The 26,226-nt window shown below is 41.6% G+C and overlaps 1 long non-coding RNA gene across 2 annotated transcripts; it reads right to left on the bottom strand.

Annotated features, from left to right (window-relative positions):
* Positions 1–6,709: 6,709 nt before the first annotated feature.
* LOC117282508 lies at positions 6,710–26,226 on the bottom strand. Of its 2 annotated transcripts, none has more exons than XR_004513269.1 (3): positions 26,099–26,226; positions 9,353–9,434; positions 6,710–8,487 (listed from the first exon to the last, which is right to left on the bottom strand). It is a non-coding gene; the product is annotated as an uncharacterized LOC117282508 (long non-coding RNA). The 2 variants fall into 2 exon arrangements; XR_004513268.1 differs by having other exon boundaries at positions 6,710–8,014.

Here is a 26,226-nt window from a genome sequence, read left to right as displayed (position 1 = left end):
GATCCAAGCGAGTTAAATGGGGATAATCAGAAAAATATAAGATGTGAAACCAGCAGGCATTTCAGGAACAAAAAGAGGGAATATCTGAAAGACAAAATTGATGAGCTTGCGATGAACAGTAAGAACAAAAACGTTAGAGACCTGTATACAGGAATAAATGACTTTAAGAGGGGGTACCAGCCTAGCAGTAAATTATTGAAGGATGAGAATGGTGATCTGCTTGCAGTTTCCCACAACATTTTGAATAGGTGGAGGAAATACTTCTCTCAGTTATTGAATGTACATAAGGTCAGTGTTGTTAGGAAGACAGAAATCCAGACAGCTGAGCCATTAGTACCTGATCCTAGGCCTTTTGAGGTTGAAAGTGCTATTGCAAAATTGAAACGGTATAAATGGCCAGGCAGTGATCAAATTCCGGCAGAACTTATTCAAGCAGGAGGCGAAATATTACATTCTAAGATTCACAATATAATTACTTCTATTTGGCATAAGGAAAAATTGCCTGATCAGTGGAAGGAGTCTATTTTTGTACCAGTTCACAAGAAGGGTGATAAAACTGACTGTAGTAATTATCTGGGGATATCACTGCTATCAACTTCATACAAAATTTTATCCAATATTCTTCTCTCAAGGTTAAGTCCATATATGGAAAAAATTATTGGGGATCATCAGTGTGGCTTTCAATGTAACAGATCAACTACAGATCATATCTTATGCATTTGTGAAATACTTGAGAAAAAAAATGGAAGTACAATGAGACAGTACATCAGCTATTTGTAGACTTCAAGAAAGCCAATGATTCAGTTAGGAAGTATTGTACAACAATATTCTGATGGAGTTTTGGGTACCCATGAAACTAGTTAGGCTGATTGAATGTATAGTAAAGTCCATATAGGTAAACATTTGTCTCATAAATTCCTTATCCAGAAGGGTCTAAGAAAAGCAGATGCTTTATCGCCACTGATTTTCAACTTTGCTTTAGAATATGCAATTAGGAAGGTATAGGGAAAGCAGGTGGGACTGAAATTGGCTGTTGGCCAATGCTGATGATGTGAGTCTACTTGGTGATAATGTAGATACCATAATGAAAAACACAAACTTTAACTGATGCAAGTAAAGAGGTTAGTCTAGAAGTAAACACAGAGAAAACAAAGTATATGTTACTGTCTCTTCACCAAAATGCAGGGCAAAATCATGACATAAAGATAGGAAACAGATGTTTCGAAAATGTGGCACAGTTCAGATATTTGGGAACAACGATAACAAATCAAAACTTGATTCTGGAGGAAATTAAGAGGAGACTCAACTTGGGTAATGCTTGCTACCATTCGGCCCAGAACCTTTTGTCTTCTCATCTGCTGTCCACAAACATAAAAATTAGAATATACAAAACTATAATTTTTCCTGTGGTTCTGCATGGGTGTGAAACTTGGTCTCTGACAATAAGGGAGGAACGTAGACTGAGCGTATTTGAGAACAGGGTGTTGAGGAGAATATTTGGACCGAAGAGGGATGAAGTGACAGGAGGTTGGAGAAAACTGCATAATGAGGAGCTTTATAACTTGTACTCCAAGTATAATTAGTATGATCAAGTCAAGGAGGATGAGGTCGGCAGGTCATGTAGCACGAATGGGGGCGACGAGGAATGCGTATAAGATATTGGTGGGAAAGCCAGGGGGAAAAGACCACAGGGAAGACCAAGGCGTAGTTGGGTGGACAATATTAGAATGGATCTTAGAGAGAGAGGATGGGATGGTATGAATTGGATAGATCTGGCTCAGGATAGGTACCAGTGGAGGGCTCTTGTGAAGACGAAAATGAACCTTTGAGTTCCATAAAATGCTGGGAAATTCTTGAGTAGCTGCAGAATTGGCCGCTCTTCCAGAAGGGCTCAGCTCCATGAGTAAGTAAGTAAGTAAGTAAATCACTTTAGAGAATTCACAATATAAGAATATTTTTTAAAATAATTTTGCCTTCTTATGACTATTTGGTCTATTTCCTTCTTTTTTTCAATTTCTACTTATTTCCAAAAATCCAAATGAGGAGGACAGATGTCTGCTTCACTTCCAATCGGCCGACATCCATGACACCAGTTATAACCTCTTATTCCATAAATAACCTGCTCTATTTGAATGCACACCCCTGTGCCATAAAGAGGAACTCAAGACTCCTACTATTATCTAGCCAGCATCTATCAGAAGCCACCTGAATCCCATCCCTTCGTCTGCGTTTGAATGGCGTCACAGGCACAGGCGAAGGAATGCAAACTGGGTATCTGCCGTCCTTAGACATTCGGATTAAAATCAACATTGATAGCTATAAGGAACTGTCTATGGCCCTACTGCCCCCTGTTGGGCCTTCGCCACTTTTCAGTTTCTTAATCCTATACACAGTCAGTAGGACTCCTTGGACGAGGGATCAGCCCGTCGCAAGGCCTCTACCTATATACAAAACAACATGAACACGGAATAAACGCACACAGACATCCATGCCTCAAGCGGAATTCGAACCCACGATCCCAGTGATTGAGCGGACGAAGACAGCACGCCTTAGGCCGTGCGGCCACTGTGACCGGCAGGAACTAGGCCACTTAATAAAAAAAGATTTACGTATTGTAATTCTGCTGTTAAGGGAGAGAAGGTCTCAACATCATCCCATTCAAAACTAGATAACTTCTGCTGTGTCGCAGAGCGTCGTTCAGTGGGCTAAAGATCATCTACTTCTAGTTCCTAAATTTTGATGACCAGACTTCAACTTACAATGCCATGCCTACATAATAGGTAGTAAAGCAACGTTGGGTTTCGCCTACCTGCGTTCTCTTCTTTAGTAAGGTTAAAGATAGTTGTCGCCGTTATGTGAGTCACTGAAATCTTAACACACAATCACGTTCACTGTCACTACGTAACACTGTTTTAGTTATCTGAAAGAGCAGATCTTTTACTTTCACTGTCATTGCTTTCTTCTGATATTTAACGAATCACCTTTCGCAAGCAGGCCTAATATCACTTGCGCGCCATATCAACGAAACTCCTTCCGGAAACAGCTGCTGGATAGCGCTATGTCGATTACATCTAGTCCCATCTAGTAGTAGCACGGCGAACTAAGAGCTAATACCTCAGCGCGCAGATTCGCTAGGAAAGTTAATAACAGAGTTGTGTGTCAGATTTAAACCGTGGTGAACACCAGTAAAATTTCAGCGCACACGCTTTTTACTGCTAGATATCTTCCACTAGTATTTCTATGTCCCTGCTGTCGAGGACGGATTACATCATTCTAGCATGAGAGGGAGAAGGGTCAAAAAGCTTCTAAGTGCATTAAAAACATGTTTCGCTCCCTCTTTTCGTTGCTTCCAATAAATAATAAAGCGTAAACCATACACCCATGCCCCACAGAATTTTTCACAGCTTGGGTCTCGCACTGAATACTGGCCAAAGTCCCCGCAAACTCTGAAACCACATCTTATTAGTGTAACGCATATCTGACGTTTTGAGTTCCTGACACAGTGCGGAACACTATTTTCCAATGGAAAGTCACGATTAACACAAATATTTAATTTATTCATCTCCTCAGATTCTACATAATATTTACTAATATTTTACGGCCATTTTATAACAAATTATTTTAATGTTTTTTACAGTTTCTTTTGTGTTGAACATCACTATGATTTATGCTTTCATACACTTGCATAAAGTGTAAAAAAGGAACGCGTTATTTGGAGGCACTATCTGTCTATCTAGCCTGTTTTCGTTTATTAACCTTGAGCCGTTTACAAACCTGGTTTCAATTCCACAAATCCCGGGTTGAATTCTCAGCCTGAAAGCCGACTATCGTAAATCGGGATTTTCGTGTATTTGCTCAGTCTCTCTAGAGCATATATGCCATGAATAAGTCTTTTAATATCTTTCCTAATTTATCATTTACAATCACCCTCCACAATGAGTGTAGAGATGTATTCCAAATTTAAAACCCATAGCTAAGACACAATGAGATTTTTTTGTTAAATTATGCGGTTTCCTTAGCTCCTAGCTTCTAGCAGAATTATGCCATATAAGGTAAAAAGTACTGAATCTTTTCCATCTATAAAGAATGAGTATGGCACTGTTCCAGCAGAAACTCCAGTCTGGTTCGTAGGTAAATACTTAAAGATAAGGCCGCGCCATAACTGAAGCGGATAGTTGCTGGCTTCCCACCGCGGCGGCCGGGGTTCGATCCCGGGTCTGGTCAAGTGGGATTTGTGGTGGACAAAGTGGCACTGGGGCAGGTTTTCTCCAAGTACTTCGGTTTCCCCTGCCAATCTTCATTCCACCAAATTATCCATTATCATAATCACCCGGGGAGGCTACAATAGGCCAATCTGTAGCCGCCGTGCCAGTGGAACCAGTTGGACTCCACCTCCATTGAGCGAATTAAAAAAACAATAAAGATAAGATAAGATTTCTGATTTACAAGAGAATGTTTCTTCCTTGGTATAATTCAGAATACTATCTTGATATTAGTTTCAAAAGGCAATGCCAGCCTGGTCATACATTTACTTTGTGCTCTTAATTTAAACTCTGATTTCTGTCGTAGCATGACAACTAACGCAGCTAACACCCAGTCTTCTCGGTCAACTGAATGCCTATAAAATCAAGCGTAATATTAAGTATAACTTGTACTCTTCTCCTAGTATAATTAGAATGATCAAGTCAATAAGGATGATGTGGGCTGGGCATGTAGCTGAATGGGGGAGACGAGAAATGCGTATAGGATATTGGTGGGAAAGCCAGAAGGAAAGAGACCAAAGGGAAGACCAAGGCGTAGGTGGGTGGACAATATTAAAATGTATCTTAGAGAGATAGAATGGGATCATACGGACTGGAACGACCTGCCTCAGGATAGGGACCAGTGGAGGGCTCTTTTGAATACAACAATGAACCTTCGGACTCCATAAATTTAGACTCCCATATCTTCTAGACAATCGGCTCACAGATGGCGGTAAGGTTGTCAGCCTTAAGCGCCGGCCGCCTTCTAGCTCCCAAAGTAGATTCCTGGTACTCATTTCTGTTAGAGGCTAAGTCGACCCCAGGGCCATAGTGTGGCTGGAAGGATTAGGTCAGTTGAAAAAAAATAATCTCATCGGGACTCGATCCCACGACTTTCCAGCTTGTTGAGTGGTGGTGGTGGTGGTGGTGGTAGTAGTAGAAGTACATTAGAACTACAAATGAGATTAGCAGTAAATAGTTCAGTCGATTAATTATAAATATTTTACAATTATTTTGACATGCTGTTTTAAATCAAAAAGACTTCATACCAATCAACCTTGAGGAATGTCTCTGTTAGAGCACTGTCTATGTGAATATTTTAACAGTGAAATGAACCTCTCTAAAAACCTGAAACTTGAACACAGGCCAATTAACTCAGACCCTGCTAAACTGCAGCTTATCATATGCTGCAAGTTACGTTCCTTTTGCTACTCCCCCCCCCTTGGCACTACAGCCCCAGTGGGCCTAGGCCTACCTCCATGAACTTCTCCGTTCACTTCGGTTTTTCTAGATCTTACACATTCGGTAGGACTCCTTGGGCGAGTGATGAGCTCGTCGCAAGGCCTCTACCTGTAGACAAACACAGAAAAACGCACACAAACATCCATGCCCTGAGTGGGAGTCGAACCCACGATCCCGGCTTCCGAGCGAGCGAAGGCAGTGCATGCCTTAGACCGCTCGGCTACCGTGACCGGTTCCTTTTGCTACTACTAGTCCGATTCCAAACCCTGTATATTTCTTAAATTTATATTCAGCCTTCCAATGCCTTGTCACAGTTCCTACAGATGCTGCAATCTGTCTGTCAATGTATTACTGATGTAGTAGACTTTGTTCGCTGGGGTGGTCACTGCGGATTGTTGTGGCAGTGGAATTAGCTCCTCACTAATGCATATCCCTTGTTCAGAATGATCCGCCCCACTGCCTCTCTACAACGTCTTCCTACAAGGCTGATTTGCCGGCACATCCCAGCACAGGAACTAGCAGCCTATCCATGTTTTTAAGAAACACCCATGTTCCATTAATAATGTGTTCCTTCCACGCAGTGAAGTGTGAGAAATGGGATTCTAGACTAACATCGCGTTCTTCAAACTTTCCATACATACAGAAATTAAATTAAATGTTGCAGAATGTAATGGTTCGATTGACAGAAAAATGGTTAACATGTCAATACGAAGTAATGGCCAATAAAGAACCTGAAGATAAAACTATGTAAAAAACTATACTTTCAGCTGTTACACACATGAAGATGTAACTTGGTCCCTCGTTCCATGGGAAAAATATAAATAGAGCGTGTTTTATAACAAAGTGTTACCAAATATTTACACCCAAGAAACATGAATTAATATGAGAATGAAGGAAATTACATATTACGAAGCTTCATAATTTTATTGGTAGCTACCTATGCAACAACATATTTTATTTACAGTAAATGAACATCAACACCAAAAATGTATGAAAATAAAGAAGTTGCTAATTAACTCCATAGAGTAGGGGCCGCGCCATAGCTTAAGCGATTAGTCGCTGGTTTCCCACCGCGGCGGCCAGGGTTCGATCCCGGGTCTGGTCACGTGGGATTTGTGGTGGAGAAAGTTGAGCTGGGGCAGGTTTTCTCCGAGTACTTCGGTTTCCCCTGCCAATCTTCATTCCACCAATTGCTCCACAATCACCCTCACCTATCATCTGGGGCTGGTACAATAGGCCAGAAGTGGCCGCAGTACAAGGGACTTAATCCCACCTTACTAGAAATAAAAAAAAATCCATAGATTAAGTCTTTGCTGAAAACATGTCACAAAATTTCTGCCCTTCATGAAACCCTGAGGTTCAGTATCATGCTAATAACAGCCTGCCATAGACTCTACCCTCGGCCAAATGAATCAAACCAGTATCCTTACACACTATTAAAGTAAGATCAGTTGTAATATTATCTGCTTCCCTACACGTAAATCTTTCAATTTTGTATCTACTGTCATGTGTATGTGTGACTAGAGACGGCGTTCGGATTGGCCATTTTTATCCACACTACTCGTGGCTACACTTTACAGGTCACTGACACACACAGACTAGTGTCTTCAGTCTATTACAGTCTCCTCTAGCCGTTTCCTCGCAACGAATTTTACCACAGGAACTACAACATTCTCATTAAATTACACATGACAAATATCACATATAAATTCTTCTCTTCACAGCCAGACTTTCTACAGAGCACTCTTGCAACTAACTATTTGCTTCACAGTCTCCCGTACAGAACTCAACTAGCAACTAACTTCGCCCCTTTCTTATAACATCTCAGCACGTACCATACAGATAGCACCGTTCTTCTGTTTTGTCTTCGTGTCCGTTGCCGCGAGAATGTGTTTACCGAGCCCATGCTCAGAAAGGGCCACGGACCACATAAAACACCGTTCAACTATTTTGCGTGCATGTTGCGGGTGTTAACAAAGTCAACACTTAGCAATGAACTATACGCCCCAGTGCTCCTTCTTTAACGCTATTCGTCCTGGGCTGGACTTTACATGGTGTTTACTCTCCAAATGCTTCCTCTGCTTTCTTAAGGCCGTTCGTCTCGAGCGGCTACCCGATAAGATGCGAGCCGGTCCAGGTGTACCACTATCAACCTTGATCTAGGGTTCCGCTGGATCCTGTATATCACATCATTTATCCGGGTGAGTACCTTGTATGGGCCCTCCAATGAGGATTGGAGCTTAGGCGATTTCATCTTCGTGCGAGTAAGTGACAGAGCCACACTTTGTCGCCTTTGTGGTTGCCCGCGCAGTTGACTAGTCTGTCGCAACAAGTTTTCATCCGGTCACCGGCCAGCCTCAGGTGTTGGGGGCCATAGTTGTGGATGTCGTGTAGACGATCGACTAAAGTTATCGATTGTGAGTCGTTCTTCAATGGGGTGTGCCCCAAAGAGGAGTTCGCAGGGCAGTCGGAGTTCTCTCCCGAACACTAGGCTAGCTGTGGTCAAGTCCGTAATGTCGTAAGTGGATGCCCTGTAAGTTAAGAGAAAGATGGGTAATTTCTGCGCTCTATATGCTCCGTCCATCTCATCTCCTTTACTTCATATACCTACTCCAACTTGTGATAAAATCGTGTGACAGTAGCTGAAACTCCAAACTGCCGTATAAGGAAATATATGAATGTTGTGTGTCACGGGTTTCAAACATGTATGTGCTATAATGTGACTAAACATAAATGTCATGTACTTCACAATTTGAGTTCAGAGCATCAGGGGTTAACAAAGTAGACCCTCCTACCGTTCACAAATTGTTCCAACAGTTTCCAGAATATAGGTTATACGGATTCTTCAGTAGCACTAGATCAGTCACTTGTGTAGCTCTAGTTACCAGAATATACGGGCCTGGATAGCTCAGTCAGTGTAGTATGTGATTACGGGGTGAAAGCCTTGTGTTCGACATCCTGTAGGGGCAAGGATTTTCTTTTCTCGCCACAGCGTGCAGACCTGCTGTAAAGCCAACCAAACCTCCTTTCCAATTTATACAAACTACTCCTTTCTTGGCAGTAAAGCAGACGGTGCTTAAGTCTCTCTCACTCACTTGTACCTAGTGCAATTGGTAACAATGAGTGTAGATTTACCTCCATGCTCTCATACGTTGTGAAGCACAGGAACAAATCTAGCCTTACCTTAGGTGTAAATACACACAATTGTTTGACAAATAGGCCTGTGATTTTGATAATACTTAATCATATAAATTTAAAGACTTCTACCCCTGAAGATGGAGGCAGCATTTTTCCCTCCGTGAATTCCGTAAAGCTCTACTAGACAATAAGACATCACATGTAAAAAGGACAGTGCTTCATCTAGAGAGCCACAGCCGTAAGAATTTAAAATCCCTTATCGACTACAAATTTTACATGGCTTTCATTTTTTAAAAAGCTGAGCTTTTCCTTCTCAGTAAACTTTTCGATTGAAATTTTCCCATTCATTATTTAAAAGGTGAAACAGCAAAAACTGCACCTTTTGGAAAGCTGGTACTTGACAGACGAAGAAAGGGGCGATAAGATAGTATTAGTGTGGAGATTAGGAAAATACATTGTGAAGATATGAACAGACGTAGTGGCGTGATCAAGACTGGCATCAGTGGCGTTGAACCTATCTATTCTGTAACAAAAGAGTTAGTTTAAACAAAATTTATTAAGAGGGTTTTTAGTCTGGAATCTAAAACACTGAACTTAATTCCCTCTTGCTCGCGAAGGGTTACAGGAAATAAATGGAGTGGCTGTCATCTTCAGGATTTCCAACTTCCGGAGCCTTCAGATTTTCAATTAGGGCGTCTCAGTACATGCTTTGCACCTTCTTCGTCCCTCACCTTGACAAGAAATCCTCAGCACAGGTGTCTTCATTGCATGTCCTGCAGAAACCCAACGCGCACGATTCTGCGAAGGGTTCAGCTGAAAGTACCATAAGTTAGTTTCACAAAGTCATCACTGAATTATAATTTCCCACTCTCATGCTTAATCTTCCACTTCTAACCCCTTTACCTCTTCAATTACTGCTTCCACTACTACTATTACTGCCACCATGTGTACTAGTATTTCTTCATTTTATCGTTCTTGTACTTCTTGCCCTTCTCATACTACCCTTTCATCATCTTCTTCTTCTGACTGGCAGTAGACCTCGTTACGAATCTCTGTCTTGCCTACTGCAGATAACTTCTAAATCCTATTCAGGAAACAGTAGATGTCATTGCACGCAGGATCATTTCATGGTAAGGTCGTGGACAGCATACAAGGCTTAGGTCAAACATCTATTTCCCGAAAGAGATTCGAATTCTCAATCTCATTGACTATATGGCGTTATACAAATATTACGCTTTTGGAACATTATCCATCGACCAGTCTTTATCTAAAAACATAGTCCTCTTTTATTTTTCAAAACACAACAATCCGGAGGCTGGATTCTTCGCTCCCGCAGATGGTTTGTGTTGCTGTTTGGCTTGTATACCCGATCCTGGAACTGGGACAGGTGTCCGGAGATAAGGACTAGCTCTATCGATTGGGCCCAACTGAATAGGTTTTACCTGAAGACGGAGACACAATCCAGTCTCCGAAACGTTGTGTTTTGAAAAATACACAGGACAGCGTTTTTAGATAAAGACAGGACGACGGATATTGTCCAGAAACATTTGTACTAATGTGCCATCATCACAAACTTTTAGATCTTATTTATATGGCGTTAGATTGTGAGCACGCAATCAGTGACATCCGCAGAGACCCACTTTAATTTCAGAAACTTCATTTATGAGTTCAAATGTTTAGCATACTTTCCCTGCTTTATACAGAAACCTTATCATAATGTACATATCTTTGTGTTTGTGTGTGTTTATGTACGTTCCCTTTAAAACATTTTGAATAAACAGGCCAATTTTCATTAACATTTCTGTGAAACGAACACACTGTTGAAGATGGGTAGCCGTACTCAGCAACATAGTGCATACTATACTACATAGGAGAATCATCACTGGATGATCACCCCGCACAAGTGATTTCTTACAACATATTTACTTATTGCTCCCTTGTAGAGTAGACTGGAAATTGCAAGAAATAATAGAAAAAAATCTGTGAAAGTCGGACTATAGGAAGTCATGTCCATATTTGTTATGGTTTTAATATTAATGTGACCAACTCTTTGATATCCAGGCGATACTAGCGTCGTTTAATATATAAAAACCATGAATGTGTACACGGGTATGAATCGTAAAAAATTTTCAGTGCCCGGAATAGGATATTTATTTCAAACAATCAGAATCAATAATATATCTTCTGCAATGTAACATCGTTCAGACAGGTTCATCGATGTTTCAGAGGAATGTACAGCCTCCACCTCCAAGGTTGAATGGTAAGTCAAGCAAGGAAGCAGTATGAAGCAGGTGGAAAGCAGATAGGTCAGTGAAATTTTATCGGATTACGCGACTCTACACCACAGAATACAGTACTCTTGAGTCACTTAGCATGTCCCCTGGAAAGTCGACAAACGTGCTCACCACAACACAACAATGGAAACAAGATTTGGTACATACTGTCGTGAAACCCTGGAGGCCTCCGTAGACAGTCATGTTCTAGGAAACGTCGGCAACTAAGCTCGCCACAAGATGGTGTTGTTATCCAAAAACGGAATCGATATTTGTTGCACGCCTGAATATTTATTCACGTTCTGACATTATTTTATGTCAATAAAGGTGGGCCGAATGAATGAAGTCACTCTACCTGGGGAGAACTGAATACTTCAATTTCATCTTCATAAAATTTGCAGTATATAAAGGTAATAAGGTAAAGTTGTCCCTGGCTTAACTAATCAAGCACTACACCATGAAGACGTATGGGGGAGTGGACCTCGGCACTAGCTGGAGGTCAGTGGTCCACTTCATTCCCCGGCCACCTTACCTCCGGGAAATGTGACCCCGGTACCCTTTGTATAGGAGGTTGGTTGGACCCCAGAGCCGGTCTCGACGACGTGAAGAAAATTCTTTACCCTACCGGGCCTCGAAATGCTATTCCTCGGTCGTCCAGCCCGTAGCCAGTCACTATACCGGCTCTTGTTTGCAGCATATAGGCCAACACATTATATATAAAATCATTACGTCCAATTTCCTCCTTTTCCGCGTCTCCGATCGTGTAACGCGCTGCCATAACCGGCGTCTTGGACGAAAACTATTTCTGCCCATCACAGGGTCGCTGCTTGGTAACCATTCAGTACATAAAGCGATCACTATGTAGTGTACAGGCGTAAATTGGCAACGGAAATATAAATATACATGTAAGAGTGTCACAAAAATGAAAAACTGCATTTTTTAGCACAGTTTGTTAAGAAAACTCGGAGATTTTCTATAAGAACGGCATTTGCTATGTCCCTCTGCTAGGGAATCTTGGCGCTACTGTGGGCAGTGGGGCGAGCTGATATATTATGGACGAAGTTATTACACGCAGATAAATTATTAGTGAAGGACATTCGACCAGAAACGGAGGAGAGCGACTGTGATGTGGGCTGCATATGTAGCAGTGTCCCGACACTCAGTACAGTCTGTTGAAGAAGTGTTCTTCTAAGCTTATAAAATAATAAATGAACTCACGTTGTAGTAACGCGATGTTGCATTCATGCACTGTATTCATAATATCGTGTTTGTATACCTCTTTGGCCTTGATGTTCATTTATTGCAGATTAAAGTTTATTGTTGCACATAAATACTCATTACTACAAAGCTAGTCATAATATAAATATTAAACTGCAAAGAGCAATATACTCTGTCCATTCGCTTCGTTAAATCTCAACTTTATAGCGCAATGTTTCGAATGAATTACGTACGTTTCAGTAAGGTCTATATTTTATGCTGTATATCAGTGCTTTATGATAACTCTTTACAACGTAATTAATAAAAGTCAAATTCTAATTTCATATAAAGTAGAGGTTACATTGAACTAGTAAATGCAAAAATGTAAATTTGCCCCTGTGCTTAACTAATTAAGCACTCCGCCATGAAGGTGTATGTGGAATGGATGTATAGACACAAGTATTCTTGACCTCGACACTAGTTGCAGGTGAAGGGTCAGCTTCGCGCCCCCGTTGCTTTACCCCAGGGTAAAGAGCCCCAGGTACTCATTGGACAGGAGGCTGGCTGGGCCCCACAACCGGTCTGGACGACGTGGAGAGAAGATCTTCCCCTACCGGCATTCGAATTCCGACCCCTAGGCCGTTCAGCATGTAGCCAGTCGGTGTACCGACTGGGCTATCCCTGCTCCCTGACCGAACCAGCTGGAACGAAAAAGCAATTCGCCCCCAGGGTCTTTAGTACAGACCCGGCATACTAAATTTATTCTGAATCCTGCCGGTAGCTATGGTGATGAAACTTATGGACGGACAGACATGACTTCCAGTTTTTGTGTAAATACTGTGAATTTGGTGCAATGAACGCGTAACAGCGAAGTATTGGTGTAATCCACAAATTAAAGTAAGTGACTTATCAGGATTTCATTATAGTTCTGCTTGGTTTACACACCGACAACACGTAAGACTCGCATCAGAAACGTACTCGGTTCGAGTCCCAGCAGGAGTTTCCTCTTTCTCATTTCTCACGGAGATTCTGGAATTTCACGTTACACTAAATCAGGACCGTTCCCTACCGCACCTTTCTCAGTTCTTCCTTCATAATAGTCTTACTACATCCCGTTCGATGGTACGTAATACTAGGTGATACAACTGAAATCTAATTGTGTAACAAATTTGTTATTATTATGGGTGTATCGTGACCAGGGTTTCAATCGATTTTTACAATACGTAACAATTTTTTCTGTAGTTTCAATCACAGTTTAATCGTTTGTCTCTGTAGTTTGTGAAAAGCAACACCTCTCTTTACTATTTGCAGTAACTCATAGCCCTTAAGCCATAAGCAGATATATTTGTTATTCACGTCGATCCAGTGTATATACATGGATTNCCAGTGATTGAGGCTAGCTCTTTCTAAGGGACCCAACTGAATAGGTGTTTTCCTTCACCTGAGGACGGAAACAGATCCAGTTTCCGAAACGTCGTGTTTTTATTTGTTATCTTAAAAACCAGGACGATGGATAAAGTCCAAAACCCCAACATATCAGTGTGTTATACATCATCGTCAGAATCCTATAGTAACTACTTATATTTTATTCAATTAGTATAAATTCCAAGCAGTGTTGTGTGTGCCGTATTAACTTATAACATTCTGCAGGAAAAGCACATTAATCCCTGTTCCACGTGGTCCTACACTGACTGTACACATATTTACATGACAATGTCGTTATATGAGACGCCAACGTATTCTACATCAGCACGAAGTCAAATATGAGCTATACATCCCTTGAGACATATATCGGACACGCTTAAAACTTTAAGTTTCTCTGGCCATGTTGAAGAACTCTTCCACTAAGAAGAGAACGGCTGCTGTAAAAGGCTAGAGTCACTACAGCAACTGAACATTTTCATGTTCAAGTGATTAAGAAAAATTATGTCCTAAACGTGTTTTGATACTTCAATGGCAGATTTTCAGAGTAACTTAATCATATGCTGCGCGTGAAGATACTGTCCTACTTGTAAGGGTGCTCGAAGTTCCACCGCTGTCTTAAAGAATGTATTCTCTAGCTTAAACAACCTTTACTGCCTTACGTAATGTAAAGGTATCCTAACAGAGCAACAGAAAAAAATCATATTTTGTACAGTATTGTAGGAATAAGTTAAGAGCGTGTTAAGTTTGTGGAGTCCTTACCACAATTCATTTCTACTGCTCTGAAGCCTAATGTAAACAAACCCATAATTTTTATCTCTTTGTAAGGATGTGAATTTCAGTCTTTCGCCATAAGAGAAGAGCACAGACCGAGACTGTATGAGTAGAAGGAGCAGAGAAGAATATTTTCAATAAACGAGAGGAAGTAAAAGTATATGGAGATAATTACATTAACATGGAGCTTGACAATTTGTGTTCACTATATACTACGTGTATTTCGGTGAACAAGTCAAGGACAATACGAACGACGAAACATGTAGCGTTCAAGGCGTTTAGTGAAAAATGTATTCATAAGTTTAATCGAAAAATCGAAATGCAATATACAATTTGGGCTACTGTCAATATTGAAGTGATTCTTAAAGAAATAGAGTGTGAAGCTTGCAGCAGACTAAGCAGTTTCAGTGTAGGGTTAAGTACACAAGTCTTGTGAAGACAATGGATCTTCGATTGTCATACTAAGCCAGTAACTCCTTGCCTAGTTGAACGAGTGTTAGGTTTCCAGGAAGAACTCTGTTCTAATTAATTAAACTAACTCCATAAAGCCTAATCCTTCTGAAAAACTAGCACTCACTCAGCCAGTCAAGAATTTCCCGTTTTACGGAACCCGAAGATTCATTACCGTATTCACAAGAACCCGCCACTGGTCCCTATCCTGAGCCAGTTCAGTTCAGTTTAATATTACCTTCCCACCTACGTCTAGGTCTTTCTAGTAATCTTTCCTTTTGGCCTTCCCGCCGAAAGCCTGTATGCATTGATATGCCGTGCCTGTCTTATTCTCCTTGACTAGATCATTCTAATTATGTGTATATATATATATACACACACACACACACACACAAAGGATTACAAGTTATGAAGCTCCTATGAAATACGTTTAATGATGTGAAACAGTTAATTCGGGATGAGATGTCAGTGTGGTAATCATCAGGAGCCCCATGTTTATACATCAGCCCGGAGGTCCGTCGTATCGACTGAGGCTGTTCTTGGATTTTCGAACCTTTAGGTCGAGGAACCAAAATCGCCAGGGCATTTGTTCTCCTTCACAAGTGCCTCCGCGTGATTTTGTGCTGTGCGGTGAACCTCACTTCCGTCTGCGGCTTATCGGATCTGCCTCCGCGCTACGAGATAGTTCCTGGCGCATTATAAGAGCGGCTAAAGCTTCGTGCCATGGATATGTAGAGAAGATCTTCGTGTAACGTCCTGCATTCCGAACATCTTGAAGAGCCTCTCTGAGCAAACAGTCGGCGTGTTCTCTCTTCCAGTAACAAGTCTGGATAGATCTGTAACTTACTCAAACTGCGATCTTTTGCGATTCTGTGTACTTTCTTATTTTGCTGTCTCAAAAATAATCACAGTGTAGGCATGAAATTAAACGCATTCAGAAATCATACTTCCATGTTCTTCGTTACACGCTCATCATACCACAAATCATTTTCACATAATGGTTGTGGCTCCTGAACAGACCTAAGTGTTGTGTAGTTCACTATTTCCTTCTTCTAAGACGCGCCATTTTGAGGAATGTTATGAAGTCCTCTTTGATTTTCATGTAACGTAGGAGTTAAGTACATTTTACCAATTGGCCTACAGGTGGGAGAGAAGGAAACTGTAGACAAACATTGTATTAAAAAATCTGAATGAAAGATACTTCAACGTAAATGGGAGGGTAATATTAAAATGTATTTTGCAGGCGAAGGATGTGAGAGTTTATATTGTATTCAGATGGAGTAATATGGAGTCCCGTGGCGGAATAGCAGCATATTCTGTCACAGATTAAAAACCATTTCTGCATATACGTGTGTCCTCCATCATCAGGGTAGATAATTGAGATGGAGGATGTCTGAAACGTTGGCTTTTAACTCAACACTGACGTGGCTGGTGGCCCGAGAATCTTTTAGCATTTATCCGCCATTAAAGATTTAAATCTTACATCACAGGCTATATATTTAAACAATTTTTAGTTTAAAAAAGATACAGCTATCCCTGTAACAGGTCACGGAGGCCCATAGGGTTATGAGACGTGGAGACTCCCATATTTTATAGACAATCGGCTCACATATGGCGTTAAGGTTGTCAGCGTTACGCGCCGGCAGCCCATTACTCCCCAGGAAGATCCCTGGTACTCATTTCTGTTAGAAGCTGAGTCGACCCCAGGGCCATAGTGCAAGTGGAAGGATTAGGTCAATTGAAAAAATCCACCTCGTCGGAACTCAAACCCGCGACCTTCCGGCTTGTAGCATACTGCCTAAACCAACTAAGCTACCGCGTGCCCCCATTTTTATTTTAAAATTACTAAAATTAACTGTTCCAATAACCTTCTCTGCCTCACACGTCAAGACTCGTCTGAAACAATAAAGACGCAGGAAAACATATTCCATTTTCGTATTATTAAACAGCACTGTTTCCGTATCCTAGAGCGTGCACAATGGGGAGACTTCTCAGAGGAGGAATACATCGCAAGGTATGGGGCATGTAGTTTAAACACCGGAGATGGGATACGACCTGCAGACATAATTAACTGCCGTGCCCCAAATGAAGGGCTGTGCAGCAGACAAGAAGTCAGAAGTGAGCAACCTGTCAGTGGAAGCAGCTGCGACACGTTACGCTGTCTTGGCCAAATCCGATTTACTGCCGTCCAAACCACAAGTTCTCGGAATAGCTAATGAACCACGCTTTTCTATCAATCGCCCAGTCAACATAGTAAGGCTATCAACAGTTGTAAATTAATAACAACATAACTTAATATTGCCGATCACAGTGGCTGCGTTGTCTAAGGCACGAACTGTCTTCGTTCGCTCGAAAGCTGGGGTCCTGGTTTCGAATCCCAGTCGAGGGATGGATGTCTGTGTGCGTCTATTCTGTGCTTGCGTTGTTCTGTGTGTAGGTAGGGTTCTTACGACGGGCTGATCCCCCGTCCAAGGAGTCCTACCGACTATATATAGAATCAAGACATTGTAAGAGGAGCCAAGATCCAACAAAGGGCTGTAAAACTATAATAATAATAACATAATTAATATTTCGTTTCTGTGGGCCTTGGGATTTTCAAAACCCGACTATGCAAAATTATTCAACTAGATAGATTAGGCTGTCATGAGGGAAAAAGATTAAATTGGGCCTCTGGATTATTCCACTCTGTAGGCTTGTAAGTGGTTACCAACATCTCGGAGAAAACTGGTGTCTTCATCTTCAAGATAGGAATACACCGGATACGGAGGCAGCAGCTTCATTCGAACTATTGGTAACTGCTGTTGTAACCTGCGGTTGAGGGATAACGTTGGCCTTGGGCGAGCGGATCCCTTGGGAGGCAGAATGGGTATACCTCTCAGCAGTTGTAATATAACTAAAGTTTTATTACTAATAAATGAATTACAAGAATCTGATGGAAACGTAGAAGTGGTTTTCTGCCTAAGCTGAGGGCAGTACCGACTCTTAGACTGAAATACAAGTAGTCTCAACCAGTTGTCTGATCTCAAAAGCGCTTGGGGCGTCAGTCCTTGGGGTTTTATACTACACTTAAGGACTCAATCCCGGATTATTCCCAAATATGGTTACAGAGATGGTCAATTGGACTTCACTCCCGTCTGCTGTACTATTCCCAGCGCTGTTCGGCCCTCGCTCCAAATGTGACGTAGTGTCTCGGGTCACAAGTTCAATTGATATCCGGCCGGCTGATGAACACTTTTGGGGAAAAATACAGCTTACAACAGCTCATACATACATTCTGCTAAAATAACCCACTTCATATGCAATACCTCGGTATTTGTACCTATTCCTACAGTTAATTTAATATCATTATATGTTACAATACATCCATCCTAGACCCCTATACAACACTGCATACAAATCTATACGGCATGGAAAATCAGAAGACCAAATTCTAAATATTTTCATTGTTTCGCACCATCGCCATATTTGTAATCATCACTGTATAACAATACTTTCTGAAGAACTGTAGGTTTGTTTATAAGTAGTCATTATATAATATTTCATATGAAGCCTGTAGCGTCAACTGTTGGTTAAGGAAGCGTCAGTACACTGTGAATCAAGAAAAATTAAGGACTTGACGTTCTCATAGCGGTAGTTATGGACAGTGCTCCCTCCTGAAATTTGGCATCTGTCCACATCCTAAGATTTTTTCAGTCCAACTCACATTTCCAAAACTTATTTTTCTAATAAATACTTTAATATTATTCTCCTCTTTCCATCTCGGCCCTTCAAGTGTCATTCTGTTCATATTAAAGGGTGCTACATAACCGTCTATATCACAGTTTCTAATCAATCACCTTGATTACGGTACAGAGTACGAATTCTTAAATTTACAGGTTCCGTTTTTATTTACGTTCTTGTAAAATCATATACGCCTATTTTCCCATAAGACTTTCAAGAAGTATCACAGGACAAGTTTACAGTAAGAACAGAAAGGAGCAGTATTCATGTAGGCTACTTCCATGTTGTATTTGAGGTTCTCACAACAGTGCCTATAAAAGAGTATTATTTTCTAGGAAATACTGTCTGTTCCACCGAAACGTCGGTGAACTCATACCAGAATAAATAACGTCATATCCTAGGTAATATATCTCTTCAGACTTTCCAGTAAAATCTGAATTTTTATTTTCATTTCCGCGTTAAGCAGTTTCTGTTTTTAGTTGTAATTCTTATAAGATTTCACTTTTCATTCTCGAGACCGAAGGAAGTTCCCGATAAAGGCAATTTCCTGTTCAATCTAAGTTCCGCTTCAAAGGGGTTTTGCTGTACCAGGACGTTTCCTTGCGTGATAAGTTAACTTACTGCCGCATTTTGCCTGTTTCATAACGGGGCAAGTGCCGCAGACATAACGAAGCGTTGTTATAACGGAATTGCTGGATAAGTACGCAACAAGCAGCGGATGCCACTGACAGCGGCGAGAGAAGAAACGAATGGATCACGGGACTCAAATCATGTCGGTTGCGAGGAAAACAAATTAGCCTAATTATTAGACTTTGCAGAGCTACTCTGTTGTTTACAAATACCGAAGAGTGCGGAGGGAGACAACAATGGGCAGGTCTGCCTCCAAATCAGTTTGTTAAGGGCTGTAAGAACCGAGATATTTCTATTCATTCACAGAGATCTTGCAAAGGCCACTGCATATACCGTATATATTGTCACGTGTCCGGGGTTCCGTGACTAATAACAACAAATTCTAGATTGAATGATTGGATTTATTAACCCTTCTTTTACAATCAACTCGTACTTACAAACAATACGTCTCTATCGTTGATTTACCCAATTTACAGTTTACCGTTACACACGCACTAGGATTCCCAGTCTTCACTAGTCGTATCCTGGCAACGGATTTATTATAGTCTCACTATGGCTACATCTTCTAATCACGCACACAGGCTGACTTCTAATTCTTCTTCAACTACTAACTTCCCGTGGTTATCCCCTACCGACAACTGCTTCCACTCTCATTCCCGCTCTACGACTGACTCCTTGTACTCTTCTGTACTCCTACAGCACTCATTCTCGTACGCCAACTTCTAGCTTCGGAATTCGGCATTCTTATATTTCATCGACACAAACAATGTAGCACAGAACACAGAGCCACCCTATTGTTGTGGAAGCGTGTTCCCACGCAGTTGCCTAGCAAACAGTCTCGGCCCGGACCACATAGAAAACACATTTCATTCTATTCACATATTTATATAGGCTGTAGGCTTTATCTCGGGGTGGACCACATAGAAAACGCCCTTAATTCTTGTCACGTGTTGTTATAGTCGCGATCGTTACTATACCCAGCAACGGATGTTCTTCTATTGTTGAGAGCGTAATTTCGCGAATGTTTTTACCGAGCCGTTGCCTAGAAATGGTCGATATGTCACAATGTATACATACGTGTGTGTGTGTGTGTGTGTGTGTGCACTATTTCTGTGAAAGGGATTCAACTCAGTACCTGTAACTTTCCTGCAGGAGTGATGCGATATAAGTACGAAGTGATAAATATTAAATTTATATAAGCCACCAAATTCAGTAAGTAAAGGTAAAATAATTGACCCTATAGTATAGGATCTGCAATGCTGAAGTTAACAGTTACTCAAATGGTAAAATTTTCCTTGCTTTTCTTGAACGTGAAGCTTCATACCAGTGTTCACAAAAGCCCGCTTGAAACAGTTAAATCAACTCCACAATTTATATACTGTTTCTCTGCTGTTACTAGTATCAGTGGTCTCTTCTCTTGAATTATTTAAATTAGAATTCTATATATATTTATGATTTTGTACTAACTGTAAATGTTCCACACATTTTCCCATTTCGTCCCCTTAGATTTTATCATCGTAATAAGATCTAGTGAATTATATGCATTTATTAGACCATAATAGTCATTCTCCTGCTCACACCTCTGTCTTACATTCGAACATTCTCTTTAAAACAATATTCTAAACCCTCTCAATATATGCGCTTATCAGATTCACTACCATTAAAAACTCTGCACAGAATAGTACTAAATTGGATACCAATATCAATATAATATAAAACTATGCAGGTGTTCGTCTCGCTCAGGTAAGAGCCAACTGCGGGCTTCGTGATAATGAACTTGGGGTTTCATAAAAGGAAGACAATTTCCTCAAGAACTGACTCTGCTCTATGGAGCAAATTTCAACAGCCATTCATTTCCTGACTGCGAATTGCTGACGCTGCAATGTAAATGTACGTGTCAGGCAGTGTCATTTAGTTGACCCTGTGTTTAACTAGCCATGAAGGCGTATGGGAGAGTGGATGTATGGATCCACGTATTCTTGACCTCGGCGTTAGTTGGAGGTGAGTAGTCAGTTTCACGCTCTTGTCGCTTTACCCCCGGGGGAAGAGCCACCGGTATCCATTGGATAAGATGCTGGGTGGGCTCCAGAACACATGCACACATGTCTTTTCCATCAATACTGCATGGCCAACCAATCTAATTCTACATGATTTCATCTTGTTTACACTATTTGTTCAGTAATAAAATTATGAGGATCCTGTTGCTTAATATTTCTAATGTGCGTCATGGTTTAAAATAAGGCAGAATTAGCTTCTATCATTCCAGAAAACAAGCTGAACAGTCTGCGTGGTGTTTACTAGTTCTATCAAATTGCCTCAACAGTGGAGTGCCAAAGATAAGGCAGACAGAACAGGATAGAATCTCGCATTTTTCTGTTAGCCTTTTTTAGATCTCTTTGATTATAACCGTCATTATTAAGAGAGCTTGGTATGAAATCGATACCATCCATTTGTACGTCTTGCACTCTGTCTGTAGTCTGCAGCAGCCTTTCTCCATTGCTTCCAGTCAGCGGCATACTGAACCCTAGTTCAACGTCTCACAGCACACAAAATCACATACAACTTTTACACTTTTACGATGTGTACGTCAGACATATCTATACACAGTGAATCCTCATATTGTGCTTCGTGTTCAGTTATTCTTTTCTTTAAAGCTTCTTTCTGTAATATGTGTCACTGTTCACAGAAAAATTTAACTGATGTTCGATATTACAAAAATGAGCTACTAAATGCCAAAAGACCCAAACAAATAATATTCTACGATGAATATGGCCGTTTTGAGAAGGCACAACACTAATAAGAAATATATACAAAAGAAAGATGTAAAAGTAAGGTGTCCTCGTGAATAACATTTTCGCGTGTATTCTGAGAACGCGACAGTAAATAATGCGTCCCGGATTTCATAACTCGATTTATTGGATAATTTCAAGTTTACTGTATCTATACACTCTCAAGATTAACACGTCAACTACTGAACTGCCTTGAACAACGTCTTTCTGACGAATTCTCACGAAGTCACATTGAGACTGACGGTCAGTCAGTCAGTAAGTCTTGGTGTCGATTATTGCTGTTCGACAGTTACGGTCTTGTTTTCGTAGGGCGCCCCCTCTGACGAGAGGATGGGTCTGTATTTTGTATATGCAACTGGTCCTTGCCAGGGCAGTCTTTCTCGGGTCCGAGTCCCTTGGAATTCGAGACCATATTTTACTGTCTCAGATTTCAGATTTCTCTTTTCGTCGCCTCCTACGACTCGAAAGGTCACAGTCGAGGTATTCGACCCCGCCTCCACAGCTTGACCCTCACGAACATTCTTCACTGCCTCCTATATAGGCTCGGCATAGACCACATAGAAAACACGGCCTCTATAGTTGACGAAACTTGTTTACTGTTCGTTGCATAGCAATGGAAAGCCCTTTTCCTATTGTTGGCCAAGAAATTTTCTTCGCAGGAACGTGTTTACTTAGATGTTCCCTAGCAACGGATATACGATTTTAAGCACCATACCAAGGGTACGTATGAGGGAGTAAAAGTAAAATATAGTAAAGAAAAGCTATCCCTGTACCAGGCCGTGAAGGCCCATAAGATTGTGAGACGTTGAGGCTCCCACACTATCTAGACCAGTGGTTCTCAACCTTTGTCAGAACGCGGCCCGGTAAATTCCTTTTTCTATAAGACAAGGGTCCGGTATAAATGATGTCGGAACCTAGTACCGGGCCGCGGCCCGGCGGTTGAGAAACACTTATCTAGACAATCGGCTCAAAGATGGCGGTAAGGTCGTATGGGGGAGTTAAGGTATAAATCCGCATGAGTGGTTAGCTTCACACCCTACCGCTTTATCTCCTGGCAAAACCCTCGGTACCCGTTGCATTAACAATGCAATTATAAACTCTGAAATGCGCAATTAGAAATACATGAGGAATCTACTGGCCCAAGTTTCAATAGCAGCGAAACAGCAACACAGACCAATGAGATGACAGAACAGGGCTGAAGAGGCTCCCGCTCCTATTTGTGAACCATTCTTAAACAAGCAGGTCCCTTGTCAGTACTGATGGCTCGTGACGTTGCGGATGGGGGGGAGACTCTCTAGATCTGAAGGGTAAGTGCGGATAAGTTAAACATACAGCCTCGGACAGTGACAATGGGAGATCCTCCAAATTTCTGGTTATGGGTGAGGCGAATAATCATCCAATGTGTCATTTGCCATGTCGCGGGATGGTCCACATGGCCTCGGACTTGAATGAATTCCTTGGAAGGATCCAAGCGCTTTTACCCTTCAGTCAGTGTCCTTTCCCTTTTCAACTCATATATAAAAAATGTTATCCCTGCGCTTAATAAGTGAAGCACCATGCCATGAATACATATGGGGGAGCGGAGGTATAGCTCCATCACTCTTGACGCCGGCACTAGATGAAGGTGAGTGGTCACATTCACAACCCTACCGCTTTACTCCTCGGGACAGGGCCCCACGTGCCAACTAATATTTTTTTTAATTCGCTTAGTGAGGGGGTGGAGTCCAACTGGGTCCACTCGGCACGGCTGCCACTGATTAGCCTATTGTAGCCTGCCCCGGGTGATTATGATGATGGAGAATTTGGTGGAATGAAGACTGGCAGGGGAAACCGAAGTACTCGGGGGAAAACCCGCCCCAGCACCACTCTGTCCACCACAAATCCCACTTGACCACACCCGGGATCGAACCCGGGCCGCCGCGGTGGGAAGCCAGCGACTAACCGCTTGAGCTATGGCGCTGCCTTCACGTGCCCACTAGATAAGAGGCTAGGTGGGCCCCAGAGCCCGCCTGGACGCTGTGGTGAAGATAGAAATTTGCGCTGTCTGGAATAAAACCCGAGCCGTCAAGCCCGTAGCCCGTCGCTATACCGACTGATCTATTCCGACTCCTTTCGTCTCATAGATATAAAATATGACATTTAAAATATACGTAAATGCAATTCGACTTGTTCTGGATGCGTATGAAACTGAAGTCTCTCACATTAGGAGAAGAATAATATAGGTTAAGGGTATATGAGGGCAGGACCTCCGATTTCAGAACATCCCATACAGTACAGAATGGCAGGGGCACAGACGCTATGCGACACAATCCCACCGCGCTCATCTCCCGCGACAATATTAAAATGGATCGAAAGAAATACGATATGAAGCTGTGGAGTGACTTCAGCTGGCTAGGGATAGTGAAAAGTAGTGGATCCTTCTGATCAATGGCACTAACGTTCGGGTCCCACGAACGGCAGAAAATGTGATCACCTGTGATCACTGCAGAGCAGTCTACAGATGTAGCACTCGTAGATCAAGCCGTCTCTAACAGACATTTCCTTTGTTAATACAGATTCTGAGTGGCATGAATTATTGGCACTAGTATCTGATATTAACGCTTCCTCAGCCAATAAAATTCCACTCTGTCCACCATCTCTGCTCTAAGCTGAATCTGTGCAGCATCCTCGCTGAAACAGTTTTCCTCGTCCGTCTCCTGTCAAGATGGCTGTCATTTCCTAGAATGCGTAAAGTGAATTGGGAAGAACGTATCAGGAAGCACTGTGGAATATTTTAAATCATCATTCCAGTACAGGCCCGCAAGAAATGAGTTTCGGTAAGCCGATCTTGAAGCTGGCAATCAAATTAGCTCTTCTGCATTAAAAAAAAAAAGGATTGCATACTACTCAGGAGCTGCGTTTCATGAGTTCCACCCATGACGGAATTTGTGAACGTGGAAATGAACATTGGGATTTCATGAAAGTGTCCCATTTAATTTCAGTCCCACTTGATTTTCGTGGACCTTCCTAATTGCATATTTTAAAGCAAGGTTGAAAAGCAGTGGCGATAAAGCATCTCCTTGTTTTAGACCATTCTGGATAGGAAAATTATCAGACAAAAGTTTAACTACAAATGGACTTTACTACACGTTTCATTTAAACACATTTTAATCAGCCTAACTAGTTTCTTGTTTATCCCAAACTCTTGTCAGAATATTGTACAATAATTCCCTCCTAACTGAATGATAGGCTTACTTGAAGTGTATCAGTAGTTATCTACTGTCTCAGTGTACTCCAAATTTTATCCATTATCTGACGAATGCAAACAATCTGATCAGTAGTTGATCTGTTACGTCGAAACCCACAAAGATGATCCCCAGTAATTTCATCTATATATGGACTTAACCTTGAGGGAACGATATTAGATAACTTTTTGCATGAAGCTGATAGCAGTGATATCCCCCGATAATTACTGCAGCCAGATTTATCGCCCTTCTTGTGAGTTAGTACAACAGACTGCTTCCACTGATCAGGCAATTTTTCCTTATTCCCAACAGAAGAAAATTTTGCTGCTTTAAATGCAGAATTACAAATATGTGAAGCTTTGTATGGAGATAGATTATACACATGCCTACAAATCCTGCCTTACATAGTAAGTGTTGTTTAAGTCAATAGTTAGGAACGTTGCGACAGTCCGAAGTTCTTATATTCTGTTCGACGAATTTAAATAAATTATAGTACTGATAGCGTAGTCGGTATAGCGATTAGCTACGGGCTGGACAACCGAGGGGTCGGAGTTCGAGTTCCGGTAGGGTCTAGAATTTTCTCTTCTCCAAGTCGTCCAGACCGGCTCTGGGTCCACCCAACCTCCTATCCAATGGATACCGGGGGTTCTTTCCCCGGGGATAAAGCGGGCGGGGCGTAAAGCTGACCACGGTCAAGAATTTTCTCTTCTCGAAGTCGTCCAGACCGGCTCTGGGTCCACCCAACCTCCTATCCAATGGATACCGGGGGTTCTTTCCCCGGGGATAAAGCGGGCGGGGCGTAAAGCTGACCAATCACCTCCAGCTAGTGCCAAGATCAAGAAAATGTGCATGCATACAACCACTCCCCATGGCGTAGTGCTTAATTAGTTAAGGACAGGGACAGCTTTACATTTTAGTATTATTACTATAGCTACTACTACTACTACTACTACTACTACTACTAATAATAATAATAATAATAATAATAATAATCTTACCTTATTTTTAGAGCTCACTTAGGCCTCTAATCAGGCCTCATGCTACCAAGCACCCATGTGGAAACTCTGTGTAATGCGGTGTGCATTACGCCCCTCCAACCTTGTTTCAAATCAAAGAAGAGAGGAAG

The sequence above is a fragment of the Cryptotermes secundus genome, unplaced genomic scaffold, assembly GCF_002891405.2.
Source record: "Cryptotermes secundus unplaced genomic scaffold, Csec_1.0 scaffold446, whole genome shotgun sequence".
Taxonomy (NCBI): Eukaryota; Metazoa; Arthropoda; class Insecta; order Blattodea; family Kalotermitidae; genus Cryptotermes; species Cryptotermes secundus.
The sequence above is the reverse complement of the archived record's forward strand: the minus strand, read 5'-3'. Positions and strand labels throughout refer to the sequence as shown.